The sequence below is a fragment of the Prionailurus bengalensis genome, chromosome F2 (assembly GCF_016509475.1).
Source record: "Prionailurus bengalensis isolate Pbe53 chromosome F2, Fcat_Pben_1.1_paternal_pri, whole genome shotgun sequence".
Lineage (NCBI taxonomy): Eukaryota > Metazoa > Chordata > Mammalia > Carnivora > Felidae > Prionailurus > Prionailurus bengalensis.
Window position 1 is genome coordinate 209,585 of NC_057353.1, and position 17,915 is coordinate 227,499.

Consider the following 17,915-nt stretch of genomic DNA (forward strand, 5'->3'; position numbering starts at 1 on the left):
CTAGATCGTGTCATTTTGGAAAATGAGGTTTCTAAGTGAACTTACCTTTGAAATGTTAGTCCAGGACAGTTTGCATCCCTCCTCTTTTTTCCGGTTTTACAGGGACTCTTCTCCCACCCCACCCCCACCCCCGCACCCCCCCCCCCCGTATATTTTCCATTGATCAGATCTGCTAGTCTTTAAGTCCATTGTTCGAAGCTTTCTCATTTAGAAGCGTATTATTATAAAATTGCTTGTCAGAATTACCCTAAATAGAAATGTCGGTGAGTTTCTTTTTGGAAGATTACATCTTTAACCGAAAAGATCAAGTACTACTACTACTCATCCTGGCAGCTTGGTACATTTATTCTCTTGATTGTGACCTTTGGTATGATTACTAGAGTGGGATTGAGACAAACTATGCTTTATGCTTTTTCTACTTTACATACAGGCATACAGGTGAAATACAGAAAGACTCACACAGGGCTGAAGGGTAGTATAATTCCCAAAGTGGCTAAAAGAGCACCATGGTGGGAGGGAGGTATTTGGAAGACTGAAGACAGAAAGGGCCTCCAGTGCCTCCAGTGCCTCCAGTGCCTCCAGTGCCTCGGTAACTGTTATAAGCTAATTGCCTCTGTAGCTGTTTTAGTTCTTTCTGATCACACGTCTGCCATCTACTATCTCCCCTAGAGATTGTTGGTCTCAATGATTCCTCAGTGTCAAATGCTCAGTACAAGAGTGGTGAAAGCAAACGCTTGAAAATGTCTTTGAGGGATGGTTTAGTTTTACATCTGTAAACAGGTTTACTAAATATATGTATATATAATGGCATCCTGAAGGATCCTGTCAGTACAGCCATTCCAGAAGACAGCAAGTATTATTTGTTAAGCCATGTACATCACTGATAGCCACTTCTCTCCCTTCCCTGATTTGAATTGTTAGTTAGGAATCCCCCTGGAAACATAAGTATTTCTTTAGAACAATTTTCAAAGTATAATTTTCGATAGTAGGTGTGCTCTGTCACATGTTAAGTGTTAAAACACTGTTCAATGGCAAATGCTATTTACTATTACAGAAACTTAAAAAATATAAGGCATTTAGGAAATATTTTGGGAAAAAGAAAATGTATTTGTGTTTTTTAATCTTCAGACTAATGAGAGACTGTCAGAGAGCAATACAAAACTTCTTGTGGAAAGACAGCAGCACCGAACTTTACTCAGGACTCTTATTATGAGTCCAGGCCTGGAACCACCTTATTATGGACATTTTGAAAATAATTTAGTGCTCAGTGGAAACCTTATTCCAAGAGGAAACTTAGTGATTCCTACCGTAAACCCACGGCCGTCATATGACTACAGGGAGACTTCCTTGTGGAAGGTTATTTATATTATCTGTTTCACTTTGGGTTTCATATATCTGATATAATTGTTGCTTTTAATTTGGTGAAATTCTGAGTTGTTTAAGTAACTAATACATAATAAGTAAAAGTCATAATTATGTGTGCTAAGAAAGAACTGAGGTAAAATTTATATATATATAAATGTATATTTTTCCATATATTTCTTAATTTCCTCTCTAACTGGCTGGTTGACTCATTCATTCTTTAGTAGGGTGTTCTTTAACCTCCATGCTTTTGGAGGTTTTCTAGACTTTGTCCTGTGGTTGATTTCAAGCTTCATAGCATTGTGGTCTGAAATTATGCATGGTATGATCTCAATTCTTGTATAGTTATAAAGGGCTGTTTTGTGTCCAGTATGTGATCTATCTTGGAGAATGTTCCATGTGCATTCGAGAAGAAAGTATATTCTGTTGCTTTGGTTTGCAGAGTTCTAAATGTATCTGTCAAGTCCATCTGTTCTGATGTATCATTCAGTGCCCTTGTTTCTTTATTGATCCTGTGTCTGATGATCTATCCATTGTTGTCACCGGGGTATTAAAGTCCCCTGAAATTAACACATTCTTATCAAGAAGGCTGCTTATGATTGTGATGAATTGTTTTATCTTTTGGAGGGCTCCCGTATTTGGCACATAGACATTTTTAATTGTTAGCTTTCCTGATCGATAGACCCTGTAATTATTATATAATGCCATTCTTCATCCTTTAATTTATAGTCTTTAATTTATTAATTTATTAAATTAATAGTCTTTATTAAATTAAATTAAATTTATTAAATTAATCTTCAGCCTTTAAATTTATAGTCTAGTTTGTCTGATATCAGTATGGCTACTCCAGTTTTCTTTTGAGTTCCAGTAGCATGATAGTTTTCCTTCCCTTCTCTTTCAATTTGAAGGTGTCCTCAGGTCTAAAATGAGTCTCTTGTAGACAGCAAATAGATGGGTCTTGTTTTTTTTATCCATTCTGATACCCTATGTCTTTTGGTTGGAGCATTTAGTCTATTTACAGTCAGTGTTATTATAGAAAGATATGGGTTTAGAGTCATGATCTCTGTAGGTTTCATGCTTGTAGTGATATCTCTAGTACTTTGTTTTCCTTGTAACATTTCACTCACAGAATACCCCTTAGGATCACTTGTAGGGCTGGTTTAGTTGTGATGAATTCCTTCTTTTTTTGGTTTTTTTTTTGGGGGGGGGGGAATACCTTTATCTCTCATTCTATTCTAAATGACACTTGCTGGATTAAAATTCTCGGCTGCATAGTTTTTCTCTTCATCACATTGAAGATATTCTGCCATTCCTTTCTGGCCTGCCAAGTTTCAGTAGATAAATCTGTCACTAGGCTTATCGGTCTCCCTTCATATAGTAGAGCATGTTTATCCCTAGCTGCTTTCAGAATTTTCTCTTTATCCTTGTATTTTGCCAGTTTGACTATATGTGATGCAGATCGATTCAAGTTCCATCTGAAGGGAGTTTTCTGTGCCTCTTGGATTTCAATGCCTTTTTCCTTCCCCAGATCAGGGAAGTTCTCAGCTATGGTTTCTTCAAGTATAACTTCAGCACCTTTCCTTCTCTCTTCCACCTCTGGAATCCCAATTATGTGTATGCTATTACATTTAATTGTGTCCCTTAGTTCGCTAATTCTCCTCTCATACTCCTGGATTTTTATCTTTTTCTAAGCTTCCTTTTTTCATAATTTTATCTTCTGATTCACCTATTCTCTCCTATGCCTCTTCAATCTGAGCTGTGGTCACCTCCATTTTATTTTGCACCTCATTTATAGCAATTTTTGGCTCCTCCTGTTTCTTAGTCCCTTGATCTCTGTAACAATAGTTTCTCTGCTGTCCTCTATGCTTTTTTAAGCCCAGCGATTAATTTTATGACTATTATTTTAAATTTATGTTTTGTTTTATTGCTTAAATCGTTTTTGATCAATTCGTTAGCTGTCACTACTTTCTGGAGTTTCTTTTGAGGAGGATTCTTCCATTTCATAATTTTGGATAGTCTCTGGAGTGGCACAGAACTGCAGGGCACTTCCCCTGTGCTGTCTGGAGTAACTTGTGTTGGTGAGCGGAGCCACAGTCAGACCTGATATCTGCTCCCAGCCCACCACTGGGGCCACAGTCAGACTGGTGTGTACCTTATCTTTCCCTCTCCCAGGGGCAGGACTCACTGTGGAGTGGTGTGGCCTCAGTCTGTGCTGATTGCACACTGCCAGGCTTGTGGTGATGCTACTGCAGGATCTGGCATATTTGCCGAAGCAGATCCGCAAGGTGCACAGGGCGGAAGGGCAGGCTTAGCTCGCCTGCAAGATTTTTGTCTTGCACTGACTGACTAATTTCACCTAGCATAATACCCTCCAGGTCTATCCATGTACTTGCAAAATGCAAGATTTTATTCTTTTTGATTGCCAAGTAATTATCTCTCTCTCATATAGATATAGATATAGATATAGATATAGATATAGATATAGATATATAAAGAAGATTATATACATATAATCGTATCTTCTTTATCTATTCATCCATCGATGGACATTTGGGTCCTTTCCATCCTTTGGCTATTGTTGATAGTGCTGCTATAAACATGGCGGTGCTTGTGTCCCTTTGAAGCAGCACACCAGTATCCCTGGATAAATGCTTAGCAGTGCAATTGCTGGGTCATAGGGTAGTTCTCTTTGTAGTTTTTGAGGAACCTCCACATTGTTTTCCAGAGTGGCTGCATCAGCTTGCTTTCAACCATTCATTCTTTAGTAGGATGTTCTTCAGTCTCCAAGTATTTCTCTTTCCAAATATTTTCTTGTGGTTGATTTCAAGGTTCATATCCTTGTAGTCTGAAAATATGCACGGTATGATTGTTATCTTTTTGTACTTGTAGAAGGCTGATCCGTGTCCCAGTATGTGATCTATTCTGCAGAATGTTCCATGTATCCTGGAGAAGAATATATATTCTGCTGCTTTAGGAGGAAATGTTCTGAATATATCTGTTAAGTCCATCTGGTCCAGTGTCTCACTCAAAGCCATTGTTCATTTGTTGAATTTCTGTTTAGATGATCTTTCCATTGCTATAAGTGGGGTATTGCAGTCCCATAGTATTATGGTATTATCCGTGAGCTTCTTTATATTTGTGATTAGTTCATTTATATATTTGGGTGCTTTCACATTTGGAGCATAAATGTTTACAGATTTTAAGTCTTCTTGGTGGACAAACACCCTTAAGTATGATACAACATCTTTCTTCATCTCTTGTTACAGTCTTTATTTTAAAGTCTAGATTGTCTAATATGAATAAGGCTACTCTGGCTTTCTTTGGCAACCATTAGCATGATAGATGGTTCTCCATCCCCTTATTTTCAACCTGAAGGTGTCTATAGGTTTAATGTGGGTCTCTTGTAAACAGCATATAGATGGATCTTGTTTTTTTTTCCCCCCACTCTGTTACCTGTGTATTTTTATTGGAATATTTATCCCATTGACTTTTAGAGTGAGTACTCAAAGATATGAGCTTATTGCCATTATGTTTCTTGTAGACTTGGAGTTTGTGGTGGTGTTTTCTTGTGCTTTCCAGTCTTTGGTGTTCTTGGTCATTTTTTTTTCTTTTTTCATTTTTTCACCCCCCAGAGAGTCCCCCTGAAATTTCTTGAGGGCTTGTTTAGTGGTCACGAACTCCTTTAAATTTTTTTTGTCTGGGAAAATTTTAATCTCTCCTTTTATTTTGAAAGAGAGCCTTGCTGGATTAGGAATTCTTGGCTGCATATTTTTCTGATTCAGCACATTGAATATTTCTTGCCACTCCTTTCTGGCCTGCCAAGTTTCTGTGGATAGGACTGCTGCAAACCTGGTCTGTCTTTCCTTGTAGTTTAAGGACTTTTTTCCCTTGCTTCATTCATGATTCTTTCCTTGCCTGAGTATTTTGTAAATTTGAATATGATACGCCTTTTGATGGTTGATTTTTGTTGAATCTTACGGGAGTCCTCTGTGCTTCCTGGATTTTGATGTCTGTGCCTTTCCACAGGTAAGGAGAGTTATCCACTATGATTTGCTGACATAACCCTTCTACCCCTTTTTCTCTCCCTTCATCTTCTGGGACTCCTATGATTCTGATGTTGTTTCTTTTTAATGAGTCACTGATTTCTCTAATTGTTAATGTTTTTTTGCCTTAGTGTCCCTTTTTTATTCTGTTTCAGGATTCTCCATAAGTTTGTCCTCTCTATCGCTGATTTCCTGTTCTGCCTTATCCATCCTTGCCGCCGTGGCATCCATTGGAGATTGCACCTCAGTTAAAGCATTTTTTTTATTTCATCCTGACTAGCTTTTACTTCTTTTGTCTCCACAGAGAGGGATTATAACCTATTTTCGGCCTCAACTGGTATTCTTATTATCGTGATGCTAAATTCTGGGTCAAACATCTTGCTTGTTCCTGTGTTGATTTCGTCCATGTCTGTCTTTTGTTTCTGCTGTTTCTTTGGGGGTGAATTCCCATTTTGTTGTTTTGAAGGAAGAAAAGGAATTAATAAGGTAAAAAATTAAAATTAAAAAAATTAAAAACTACGCACACACACACACACACAAATCAAAAAAATGCTAGATCCTAGGTGTGTTTTTTTCTGGCTATTGAACTTGATAGATTAGATTAAACATGAGGAGAAAAAGGAAATCTTTGGAAAATTTGAGAAAATGAATATATTCAAATAAAATGAAATGAGGGATGTAAAATAGAATTTGAAAAAAGTTACAAAAATTAAAAAATATAGCAGAAAATTAGCGAAAAATATTTTTAATAAAAATGACAACAAAAATAAATTTTTCTCTTTCTGTATGAAGAAAAAAAAAGATTCTAAAAAAGAGAAAATTGAATAGATGGACCAGCGAATAGACTGAAATACAATTGATATTACATTGTTTATCAGAGTCAAATGAAGAAGTCAAATGAAGAAGTCAAATGAAGTCAAATGAAGTAGTACTTTGTAGTACTTAAATGTCAAATGAAGAAGTACTTTGTAGTCCATAAACTAAGCAGGTGGAGAGATTTGTGTTGTTCCTGAAAAGTGAGTTTGGCCCAGTCAGGCAGGGCTTAGTGTAACGAATCTGTTCTCCACTAGATGGTGCTGCTTAGCTTACTGAGGTGGAATATTGTGGCGCTTATTGGTGTGTATGCACATGCATGTGAAATTTGAAAATGCTCTCACCCAGCTACCCAGTCTCTAGTATCAGAACTCTGTGCTCTTCCCGACCGGCAATTGCACACCCATCCTTTCTCTCTATTTTCTCTCCACTCCCCATTTAACATTATTCATGATGAAGCCTTTAAGTTTCCAGGCGTCACCTCCCTCCTGAGTTTCATCTCAGATGCAGTTTTGTTTCCCAACCCCTCACTCTGAGGCATTGCAGTTTTGATCTGCTCAGATCCTCTGGGGGATGGTCTCACTGAGCAATGGCTTGTTTCCAGCCACACCCAGGACCATGTTGCTGCCAATGCCCAGATCTGTGGCTGGGTGCCAACCTGCCCCAGAAAACGTTCACCCAATCCTGTAGCAGCGACATTTCAGGGATTATGGCAAATCACAACACACATCTGGCACCAGACTTCACCCTCAATGACCTTGTTCCAGCAAGAGCGAATGTGGTTGTTCACTGGGGTCTGCTGGGACCAAGTGGCCACACAGCCTCTACCAAATGTCCTTCCAGCAGTGGAACCGCTTCTCCATGGGTGGCCCGAGGACTTCCCAGACCCCACTCTGCTCCTGGGGATTTGCCTTTCCCACCATAACACTGCCAGGTATTGAGCTGTGGAGTTTCAGACTCTGCACTCCCCCTGTTTATAGAGTCTTAATGGAATTTAAGCCCCCTCATTTCTCCCTTTGTAGTTCAGTCCCTGTGATGCTTTCCACTTTTCCTCTATCTCTCTGGCTGCTTTGAAGGGGCTGCTTTTCCCGTAAGCTCACCCCACCTCTGTCCTCTCTCCAGAAGCCAAAACATTTCCCAGCACTCTGCAACTTCCCCCTCCCCCGTTCACCTATTTGCACTGTGTACCTGCTGAGTTCTGTTGTTTAGGTTATACAGATCATTGTGTTAATCTTCAAAGAAGTTTTCTAGGCATGCAGGATGTTTCAGTGTTGATCTGGCTGTATTTCATGGATGCAAGACACACAAAAAAACTTCCATGCTGTTCCGCCATCTAGGCTCCTCCCCTAGTTGGCTAGGTTTAAAGAGCAAAGTTTGTAATTTTTTGGTCATAAGCATAAGGTTTAGATACCACAAAGCCCATATCTTTACTAAAAACTTTTAGCCCATCATGTTCTTACCCAGCAGAGTTTTCTCTCTTGTAAGCCCAATTAAATTATACCACTGCTCTGCTTGACAAGCAGGATTAGCTTCCCTTTATCTTGTAGGTTGGAGGATAAAATCCTTAATAGGGTTTTTTACTGTTCAACAAATCTTCCAACTCTTTACTCTCGCCTGTTCCTTCCCTGTCTTTTCAAGCTGCTTGGTCTCATTGAAATTCCTACGTGCTAATATTAAATAGGGGGTGGTGCCGCCCTGCTATCCTACTGCATTTCTCTGTTCCACTCACCTACATGACTGATCCATAGCCTTCCTTCACTCCTCCAATCTCTAATACATCAGTCTTTATTTTTAATGTTTATTATTTTTGAGAGATAGAGAGAGATCAAGCAGAAAAGAGGCAAAGAGAGAGGAAGACACAGAATTTGAAGCAGGCTCCATGCTGTGGGCTTTCAGCACAGAGCCCAACACAGGGCTTGAACTCATGGACCGTGAGATCCATGACCTGAGCCAAAGTCGGTTGCTTAACCCACTGAGCCACCCAGGTGTCCCTCTAATACATCAGTCTTGATCATTCGTCTCAGCTGATTCCTTTGTTCTCTATTCCACTGAAAAAGCAGAATTAGTTAGTAGGTATATCTTGCTGCTCCTAGAGAGGAATTGTCCATGCTCCTGCCCGATGCCAACTCCTCCAGCCTTACATTAGATCCCATTAGATTCACGACCTTCAATTCCTTCCCCTTAGGATGTTGGCAACTCTCACCTCCTTGGCATGGTCAATTTTCCCCTCTTGACTGCATCATCCCCCAAAGCATATAAACATGTTATTGCTTTTCCCCTAAGAAAAATATTCCTCTCCTGATCCCATTGGTCATTCTTAGATCCCATTCCATGTTTCTATTCCCCTTTCTCTGCCCAAAACCAGAGATACATTCATTTTTTTCCAGTTTCTCTCATCCATGACCTCTAGAAGCTAGTCAAATTAGGCTTCTTTTTTTCAACATCACCAAAGACCTCCATATTGCTAAGTCCCTTGGGCAATACTAGACTTCTTTCTTTATTCCCAGTCTTCATCTTACTTGACCTATCAATAATATTTAGATCAATGCAAATGTTCACTGTTAGGGACTGAATGTTTATGTCCTACCCTAAATTTATATGTTAAAACTCTACTCCCCAATATGATGGTATTAGGAGGTGGGACGTTTAGGAAGTAATTAGGATTAGATGCGGTCATGAGGATGATGTTTTTAGGGATGGGATTAGTGCCCTTGTAATGAGTAATGAGAGAGCCTGCCTCCTTCCTCTGCTTCTGCCACATGAGGATACAAAGAGAAATATGTACTCTAGAAGAGAGCTCTCACCAGAACCTGACCAAGATGCTCCTTGATCTTGGTCCTCTAGACTCCAGAACTTTGAGAAATAAGTTTGTATTGTTTATAAGCCACCCATGTGTGGTATTCTGTTATATTAATCAGAACTGACTAAGACACTCTCCTTGAATCAGCTTCATCACTTAGCTTGCAATATACCACATCGATCAAGTCCCTTCTACCTCAGGGTTTACTGGTTCCTGTTGTCTCCCCAAACCCTAAATATTGGAGGAACCCCATCTCAAACCTTACATCTCTTCTTTTCACTGTTATCACTCTCCTAAATACCTTTTTCCCCTGATGATCCTCAAATTTAAATCACCAGCTCAGACCTCCCCGTAAACTGCCATCTCCTATTTCTCCACTTGATGCCCTTGCTTATATGACTAACAAACCTCTCAAACACATTATATTCAAAACCAAAATCGTGATCCTCTTACAACCTTCTCATTCCAAATTCCTCTTCCCATAGTAAATATAAATTCTGGGACAGCTGGGTGGCTCACTCAGTTAAGCATCCGACTTCAGCTCAGGTCATGATCTCTTGGTCATCAGTTCAAGCCCCATGTTGGGCTCTGTGCTGAGAGCTCAGAGCCTGGAACCTGCTTTGGAGTCTGTGTCTCCATCTTTCTGCATCTCCCCTACTTGCACTCTGTCTGTCATTCTCTTTCTCAAAAATAAAGAAGCATTACAAAAATTTTTTAAATATACAAATTCTATTTTTCCATGTGTAGGGTTTTAATATCTTGTAGTTTTTTTGACTCCCCACTTTGTTTTATACCCTGCCCTCATATCCAGTCTGTCAGCAGGTACTGTTTGCCATACCTTTAAAATATATCTAAATCAGACTCCTTTTCATCCTCTCTGAAATGACCACCCTGGTCCAAGCTAGATTCTTCATCTAGAGCATTGTAGCTGCTTTCTCACTGTGATTCTGCTTTATCCTTTTTGACTCATAATTTGATCATAATTTTAACCCAGAAGCCAAAATGGTCCTTTAAAAACTGAAGTATGACTATGTGACTCTTCCACTCACAATTCTGCATTGTCTTCCAGCTCTCTCAGAGTAAAACCCAAAGTCATTACCCTGTGGCTTATGAGATCTTATATTATCTGCCCCATCCTTGCTAGTCTTTGACCTTAGATGCTTGACCTGATTTTTTTTCTTGCCTTATTGAGATATAATTGACAAATAACAGGTAGGTTCAAGATGTACAATGTGATGATTTGGTACACATATATATTGTGAAACATATATTACCATAGTAAGGTTGGTCAACACATCCAACACCTCACATCGTTACCTGTTTGTGTATGTAGGGGTGGTAAAAATACTTTATTAGCAACTCTCATGTACACAGTACAGTATTGTTAACCGTTGTCTCCATGTGGGACAATCCCCAGAACTTACTCATCTTATACTTGAAGGTTTGTGCACTTTGACCAACATCTTTCCATCCCTAGCCCTTGGCAATCACCAGTTTTCTCTCATTTTCTATGAGTGAATATGACTTTTTGAGAATCATAAATAAGTGGTATTATACAAGACTTGTCTTTCTGACTTTTCACTCAGCATAATGTTCTCAAGGTCCATCCATGTTGTCACATATAGGAGGATTTCCTTTGTTATGGCTGAAGAATATTTCATTTTATATATGATACTCATATTACATATCATATATCCATATGATATATCATGTATATAATATGACATATTATATGTATGTATATATATATAAATCACACATACACACACATATATTTAAATACACACATATATACGTGTACATATACATTTGTAGATATAAACATACATACATATACACACATCACATCTTCTTTATCCATTCATGTCTTGGCTATTTTGAGTAATACTGCAATGAACATATAGGGGTGGATATCTCTTTGAAGTAATGATTTTGTTTCCTAAGAAAATAAACAGATTTAGTTGTACATCCAGAGTGGGTTTGCTGGATCATGTGGTAGTTCTATTTGTTTTAAGTTTTTTCGTTTTTGTTTGTTTGTTTGTTTGTTTGTTTTTTATGCCATCTCTACATCCAGCATGGGACTCAAACTCATGACCCTGAGATCAAGAGTTGGATGCTCCAATGACTGAGTAAGCTAAGTGCCCTGGTAGTTCTATTTTTAATATTTGGAGGATCTTCCATACTGTTTGCCATAGTGGACATACTAATTTATATTCTTACCAGCAGTGCACAGTGGTTCCCTTTTCTGTACATTCTCATCGACACTTGTTATTGCTTGTCTTTTTTTGTAATAAGAATCCTAACAGGTGTGAGACAATATCTCATTATGATTTTGATTTGCACTTTCTTGATGTTCATGATGTTGAGCACTTTTCATGTACCATTGTGTATCTTTGGAAATGTCTTTGGGAAAATCTCTATTAAAGTTCTTTGCCCATTTTTAAATTGGATTATTTGTGGGTTCTGCTATTGAGTGAAAGGGGTTCTTTATATATTTTGGATAGTAACCCCTAATTGGACATATGATTTGTAAATGTTTTCTCTCATTCTGTAGGTTTACATTTGATTTTATTGACAGTTTCCTTTGCTGTGAGATGCTTCTTAGTTTCATGTAGTTCCACTTAATTTTTATTGCTTGTGCTTTTGGTGTCACATCCAAAAAATGTTGTCAAGACCAATATTAAGGGCCTTTTCCTGTTGGTTTTCTTCTAGGAGTTTTACAGTTTCATGTACAAAATTTAAGTACTTTGAATTAATTTTTGTGACTAGTATAAAATATGAGTTCAATTTCATCCTTCTGCGTGTAGCTAGCTTTTCCAGCGCCATTTATGGGAGAGGCTTTCCTTTACCCAATGTATATTCTTTCCTTCTTTGTTATAAGTTAATTGACCACATATACATGGGTTTATTTTGCGGCTCTTTATCCTTTCGGTCTATGTGTCTTTTTTTATGCCAGTACCATAATGTTTTGATGCTGTAACTTTGCAATACAATTTCAATAAGGAAGCATGATGCCTCTAGCTTTATATACTTCCTCAAATTGATTTTGCTCTTTGGAATCTTTTGTGGTTCCATACTCTTAAAGAACCAGGCTGGAACGCTGGAGGAAAAACCAAGCAACACTTGGAGATCTTGGTGGATCGGAGATTTATTTAAACAGACGGGCTCAGAGGAGATTTTCTCCAAAAATCTGAGCACCAAATGCCAGTGGGGAGAATAATTTATAGTCCTCACCTTCCACATCTGTGGGAGCTTTCCCATGAGCAGCAAACAAAGGAAGAAGAACACAGAGGAAAGGTGTCCAAGCCAGAGACCAGACAGAGTCCATTTTGGCCCCATTAGCTTTCTTTGGCATACTTTATTCACTTCTGCAACAATACAAATTTTATAAGTTTTTTTTTCTACTTATGTGAAAATGCCTTTGGAACCTTGATAGAGATTGCATTGACCTACAGATGGCTTTAGGTACTATGGACATTTCAATGATATTAATTCTTCTGATCCATGAACATGAGATATCTTTTCATTTGTTTCTGTCTTCATTAATTTTTCATCAAAGTTTTATAAGTTTCTGTGTACAGCCCACTGTCTCCATAAATGTGGGTGCTACTGGGTCCTATAGAATATGTAGATCCTTCAAATGTCCCACTCTTATTCGTGTAGTGGCCCCTGTGGCCAAAGAAGAAATGGGGAACATTTCCTCTGATGCCTAATATACAGACAGGTATAGTTGGGGAAACCTACACAGAGGAACTCAAGTTGTTATTCAAGCCAATACTGACAGCATCTAGATGGAAACAGGAACAAGCTAAGCAGTCACTGGGCTGAACTCAGAGGGGTTTCACTGGTGATCACTCATGAGCTCTAGTAATTAACCCTTTACACTGATAGGTAGATGTTCTAAACATCTAGAACACTGGGTTCTAACTAAGCCCAGTGGTATCAGGATATGGTATCAGGACATTTGGGCTCACCTGCAAGAGCCTGACATGATCCTCACTGTTTTCCAAGTCCTGGCTCATAAAACCCTGGTTGGTAGAAAGGAAAAACAGAATATTAAAGGAGAAGATTAAATTATTAACGGGTAAAACGACGTTGGCCCAGTGTACTAATGTTCTGTCATAGACTTTAATGCATTTGAATGATCAAACAGTAAGGTCCGTGCCCCCATATGCCAGACTAGGAACCCCTGCTGAGGCACCCAATATTTTAAAGGTATAGAAGTCTAGGGAGATAGTTATGGCCTCCACTCTCACTGTGGATTAATATGCTATGCTGCTGAGAACACCAAAATGTGTTGTCTACTGGAATTTGCCATGGGATGTCCCATAGGATAGGTGAGTTACTTTGTACCCCTGGGTGAGGGGATCTACTCAATCTCTACTGGGATCCTGTTGTTCTTCTGAAAGGCAGACCTATGGAAATTCACTATACCTGTAATGGAGCATACCACATTGAAAGAGGGGAGAATATGGGGGTCCTCGTCTGGCATATTCTGCCCCAGTCTATCTCCTCATGCCTGACAGTGCTGCTTCCCTCTGCCGACATGTATGGGATGCAAAACCAGGTTAAGTTCCTAAAGCTGCTGGTGTCCCTCTCCTTCAAGGCCATAACGCACTGACACCCTCTGGCAATCAGGAGGCTGATCCCTAGCCTGGGTATAAGCCCTAGCAACTGACTCTGCAGTACATACAGCAGATTAAGTGCAACTACTGTAGAGCCTTGGAATGGATGGAATGGCATATTGCCAGGATTTGCCCTTAAAATACAGTGACTTGGTAAATGTATGAACAGCATGTACTATGTTTCTTTCTTTCTTTCTTTCTTTCTTTCTTTCTTTCTTTCTTTCTTTCTTTCTTTCTTTCTTTCTTTCCTGCTGGAGCCTTTGTGATTTCTCTATATAATAAGATCATATTATTTGCAAATGGGTGATTTTACTTCTTCCTTCCTGATTTGGAAGATTTTATTTTTCTTGCCTGATTGCTGTCGTAGGACTTCCAATACTACGTTGAGTAGAAGTGGTGAGAGTGGACACCCTTGTCTTGCTCCTGATCTTATAGCAAAAGCTTTCAGCTTTGACTACTGAAAGTGATATTTGCTGTGGGCTTGTCATACATATCCTTTATTATGTTGAAGTAAATTCCTTTTATGCCAAATTTATTGAGAGTTTCGAATTTTAAGTTCTTTTTCATATAAGTCCTCCAAGTCCCTGGGTAAGTGCTCAAATGTGGCCTGGGTAAGAAAACACTGACATCAGCAGCCAAGGTGACCTTGTGCTTTTATTCTGTGAATGAACTGGCACTAAATGCTGTCCCTCCATAATTCTTCCTAACCCCATTGGAGAAGACTCTGGGGCCAGATTCTCCCTCCTGGTTCCAAGGTCCCTGGCTGACTCCTTATGCCTGTACAAAAACTAGGACAAAGAGGTCAGGGGGTACACTCCTGTGTCCGGCTCTGCCTGGCTTTCCCATGCCCTGATGGAGGGTGTTAGGATGTCCCTGGAAGGGGACGACCCTCTCGCCAGCGTGCCGGAAGAAACTGAAGGGCTACCAAGCGCCAGCACAACCCAATGGAGATCCCTGAACAGCGCGCTGGAACAAACTGAAGGTCAACCAATCACCGAGCACCAGCACAATCCAACGGAAAGCCCCGAGCGTCTCTCCAGAACGAACTGAAGGTCAACCAATTACCGAGCAACAGCACATGGCACAAAAGACCCACCGGAGCCTAAACCAGGAACTGCTACAGCTTAAAAACCCTACCCCTAAATACCCGAGCGCGACTTCCCTGACTCCCTCCTTGAGTCACGGAACCTCGCCCAGAACCTTAGTTCCCAATAAAGCCTTAAACTGCAAAAATTCTTTTGTACTCCAACTCCTATCTTCACCCCGCACAACTCCTGACAGTAACAGAGGGTAAAGCCAGGGCCAGAACTATTGGGGTAGATGGGGAAGGGGGAATAACCACACACACATACACTTTCTCTCTCTCTCTCTCTCTCTCTCTCTCTCTCTCTCTCTCTCTCTCTCTCACACACACACACACACACACACACACACATGTTACAACCTCCTCCTGCCATCTGCAGCTCTCCCAGCTGCTGGCCTGTGATCCTGAGCTGACCCTTCACTCTGTCTATCCTTGAAGACTGAGATTATGGGAGGATGAGAGAAAAATGGGGAGAGGGAGCTGAGCCTGAGGTTGGGGAAGCACATATTGTCTCTTGCTCACCCACCCCAGGAGTCACTCTTGAGCTGTCCCCTCTGCAGCTGCTCATTTTTGAGGTGCACAAAAGTACACATGCACAGAGAAAGAAACAGACACCACAAGCACAGAGTCACACAGCCATGGAACCACGCACAGCCTTCTCTGAGGACTCAGGTATGGGGCTCGTGGACAGGCTCACACACAGACCCCCACTGCAGACATAGGTACCCTGAGAGGATCTCTCTCTCTTTCTCTCTCTCTCTCCCCCCCCCCCCCCCCCCCCCCCCACACACAGATACACACATTCAAGGACATGGGCAACTCTCCCATGAAACACACCCTACACACACTGGACACACAGAAAACACACACACACAGGGTTGTTGATCAGAAACACCCAAAGTGAGAGCAAATTCGCACATGCAACCAATACACATAGAGACACGTAACACAGATACACACAGATACTCCCACAGGGATACATGTACCCAAAAGAGACAGTACTGTCACAGATACAGAGATTTGCATAGTGGATATATGCTCATTCAGAGACACAGGCACAGATACACAGGCATACAAACAACAGAAAAATTATGAGGGAGCATGAGGCAAGCTGCAGGGCCTCAAACCACAGCTCCCACCCCCAGGTGGTATATGTGTGATATCCCTGGGCACTGCTGGCTGCCCAAGAACAAAGGAAAAGGAAAAAACAAATGGTTAACTGATAGAGATCATAGTCCTGCAGGGCCTTTCTCCATCTATTTACAAATAACTTAATAAATCACGAGAAAAACACAATCTTAATAGACTAATCTCCAGAAATCTATGGACTTGGTTTCCTAGAACCCCGACGACATCCCTCCATAGTGATGTAGGAAACAAAGGCAAAAGGAAATGACAGAGAGAATGAAATTTCCTTATACCCTGCAGCCAATTGACAGATACTTGAGGCCTACAGACTAAAACATTTCTCGAGGATCTCCCTTTGTCTTGATGCTAATGCTTTGCTAGAGGGCAAACAACCTTAGTTTGACAATAGATAGGACTCCAGTATCCTGGGAGTCTCCTTTAGCATATGAAAGTCTCATTGGAAACTTCCCTGGACTTGACTTCCCCCCAGATCCAAGTATTACTAGTCTTTCCTCATGGTGTCTGGCCAGCCCTTTGGCCAAGAGTCCTGTCCCAGAGGTTTAATGAAATCACGTTTTTGCAACAAAGAGGACCAAGAATTCTTTCTTGGCCGTCAGCTCCAGACACTACAAACCCCATTGTCATCCAAAACCTCGTCAGAAAACATGGAAACAACCAGATAACAGGAAATTCATGTCCACAGTCAATATACCCACACAGAACTCAGACTCACAGGTGCATAATGCAGATTACACACACACACTCTCTCTCTCTCTCTCTGGGACAGCTCTGGTGCTCCAGGACAGGACATTACAAGAAGGGGGTCCAGACCCTGGCATGACCTGTCCTCTCGAAGTTGTCATGGAAAAGGGTGTTTTCCTGGTTCCAACCCTGGGCTGGGCATCAGCCCCATGTCAGTGCTTTATGGAGGGTTGTGCCCAGGCCTGGATTCCAGAGATTGGCCAGGGTAGGGTGGACACAGGGACAGGGGACAGGGTAGAGACAGGGTACACTTAGAGTGGGGGTGTTGCATGGGGCCAGGTCAACTGAGGGAGACAGACAAGCCTCTCCAGAATCCTTGGGTGTGTCAAAGTGGGCTGCACTTGTAATGCCCCCGATTTTGAATCCGAGAAACCACCAAAGAGCCGATACGATGCAAACGCACGAGGGTTTATTTACAAGCTCGAGCTTGGGCCCAAGTATACCCGACACAGTGGAGCAGGGACTTGGACCCTAGATTAAGAGGCGTTGCAGTTTTTTAGGGGCCTGTGGCCAATGAGATTGTAACACACAGAGAAAGTTGCATAGTCATGTCAGTCCATACGCAGGTGGCCAATTGAATTACAATTTACCCTATACTAACTGTTTGAACTAGCCTATCACTCTGGTCAGAATTGGCATGCAAGTTTGGCAGGCAAAAGGCGGGGTTTAAGAACTGGTGTGCAAGTTTGGCAGGCAAGAGGCGGGGTTTACATTCTTTGGCGGTTAGGGGTTCTGCATTCCTATATGAGCCAGTTTCCAGTAAGGGTGTGCTCAGCGGTTTGACTAGGGTGGGGGAGTGTCTTAAGCAATAAGGTCATGTGGGGGTTATACATAAGATGGTGGGTGTAGCACAAAATGGAGTTAGTCTTGCTCTGCTTGTCAAGGGATAGGGAATTTTTGTTAAATTCCTTGGGTCCCACACCCCATCTGTGCAAGGGGTTAGAGATGGTACTGCCGCTGGGCCCTGAGCACTGATGTCTGCAAAGGCAAAGTTTTGGCACAGGCCTGCAACTGGAGGGAACTGCGGTTTTCACCTTTGTTGCCTTTAACAGCTGTGCAATTTTTTAAGGCACCAGACTGGGAAGACACAGGCCCCAGGGAGGTGATGTCGTTGATATCCACTAGTGCTCAGCACGTGGCTTCATCTTGTCCTCAGCACAGTTCTGGACATAGACATGGACACTCCCATTTTACTGAAGGAAACCAGCCCAGGCTCACACAGATGGTAAGCTGCACACTGGATCTCAAACTCTAGGCTCCTGGCCCTGCTGCCAGGGGCAATGAGAGGCTCCCCAGAT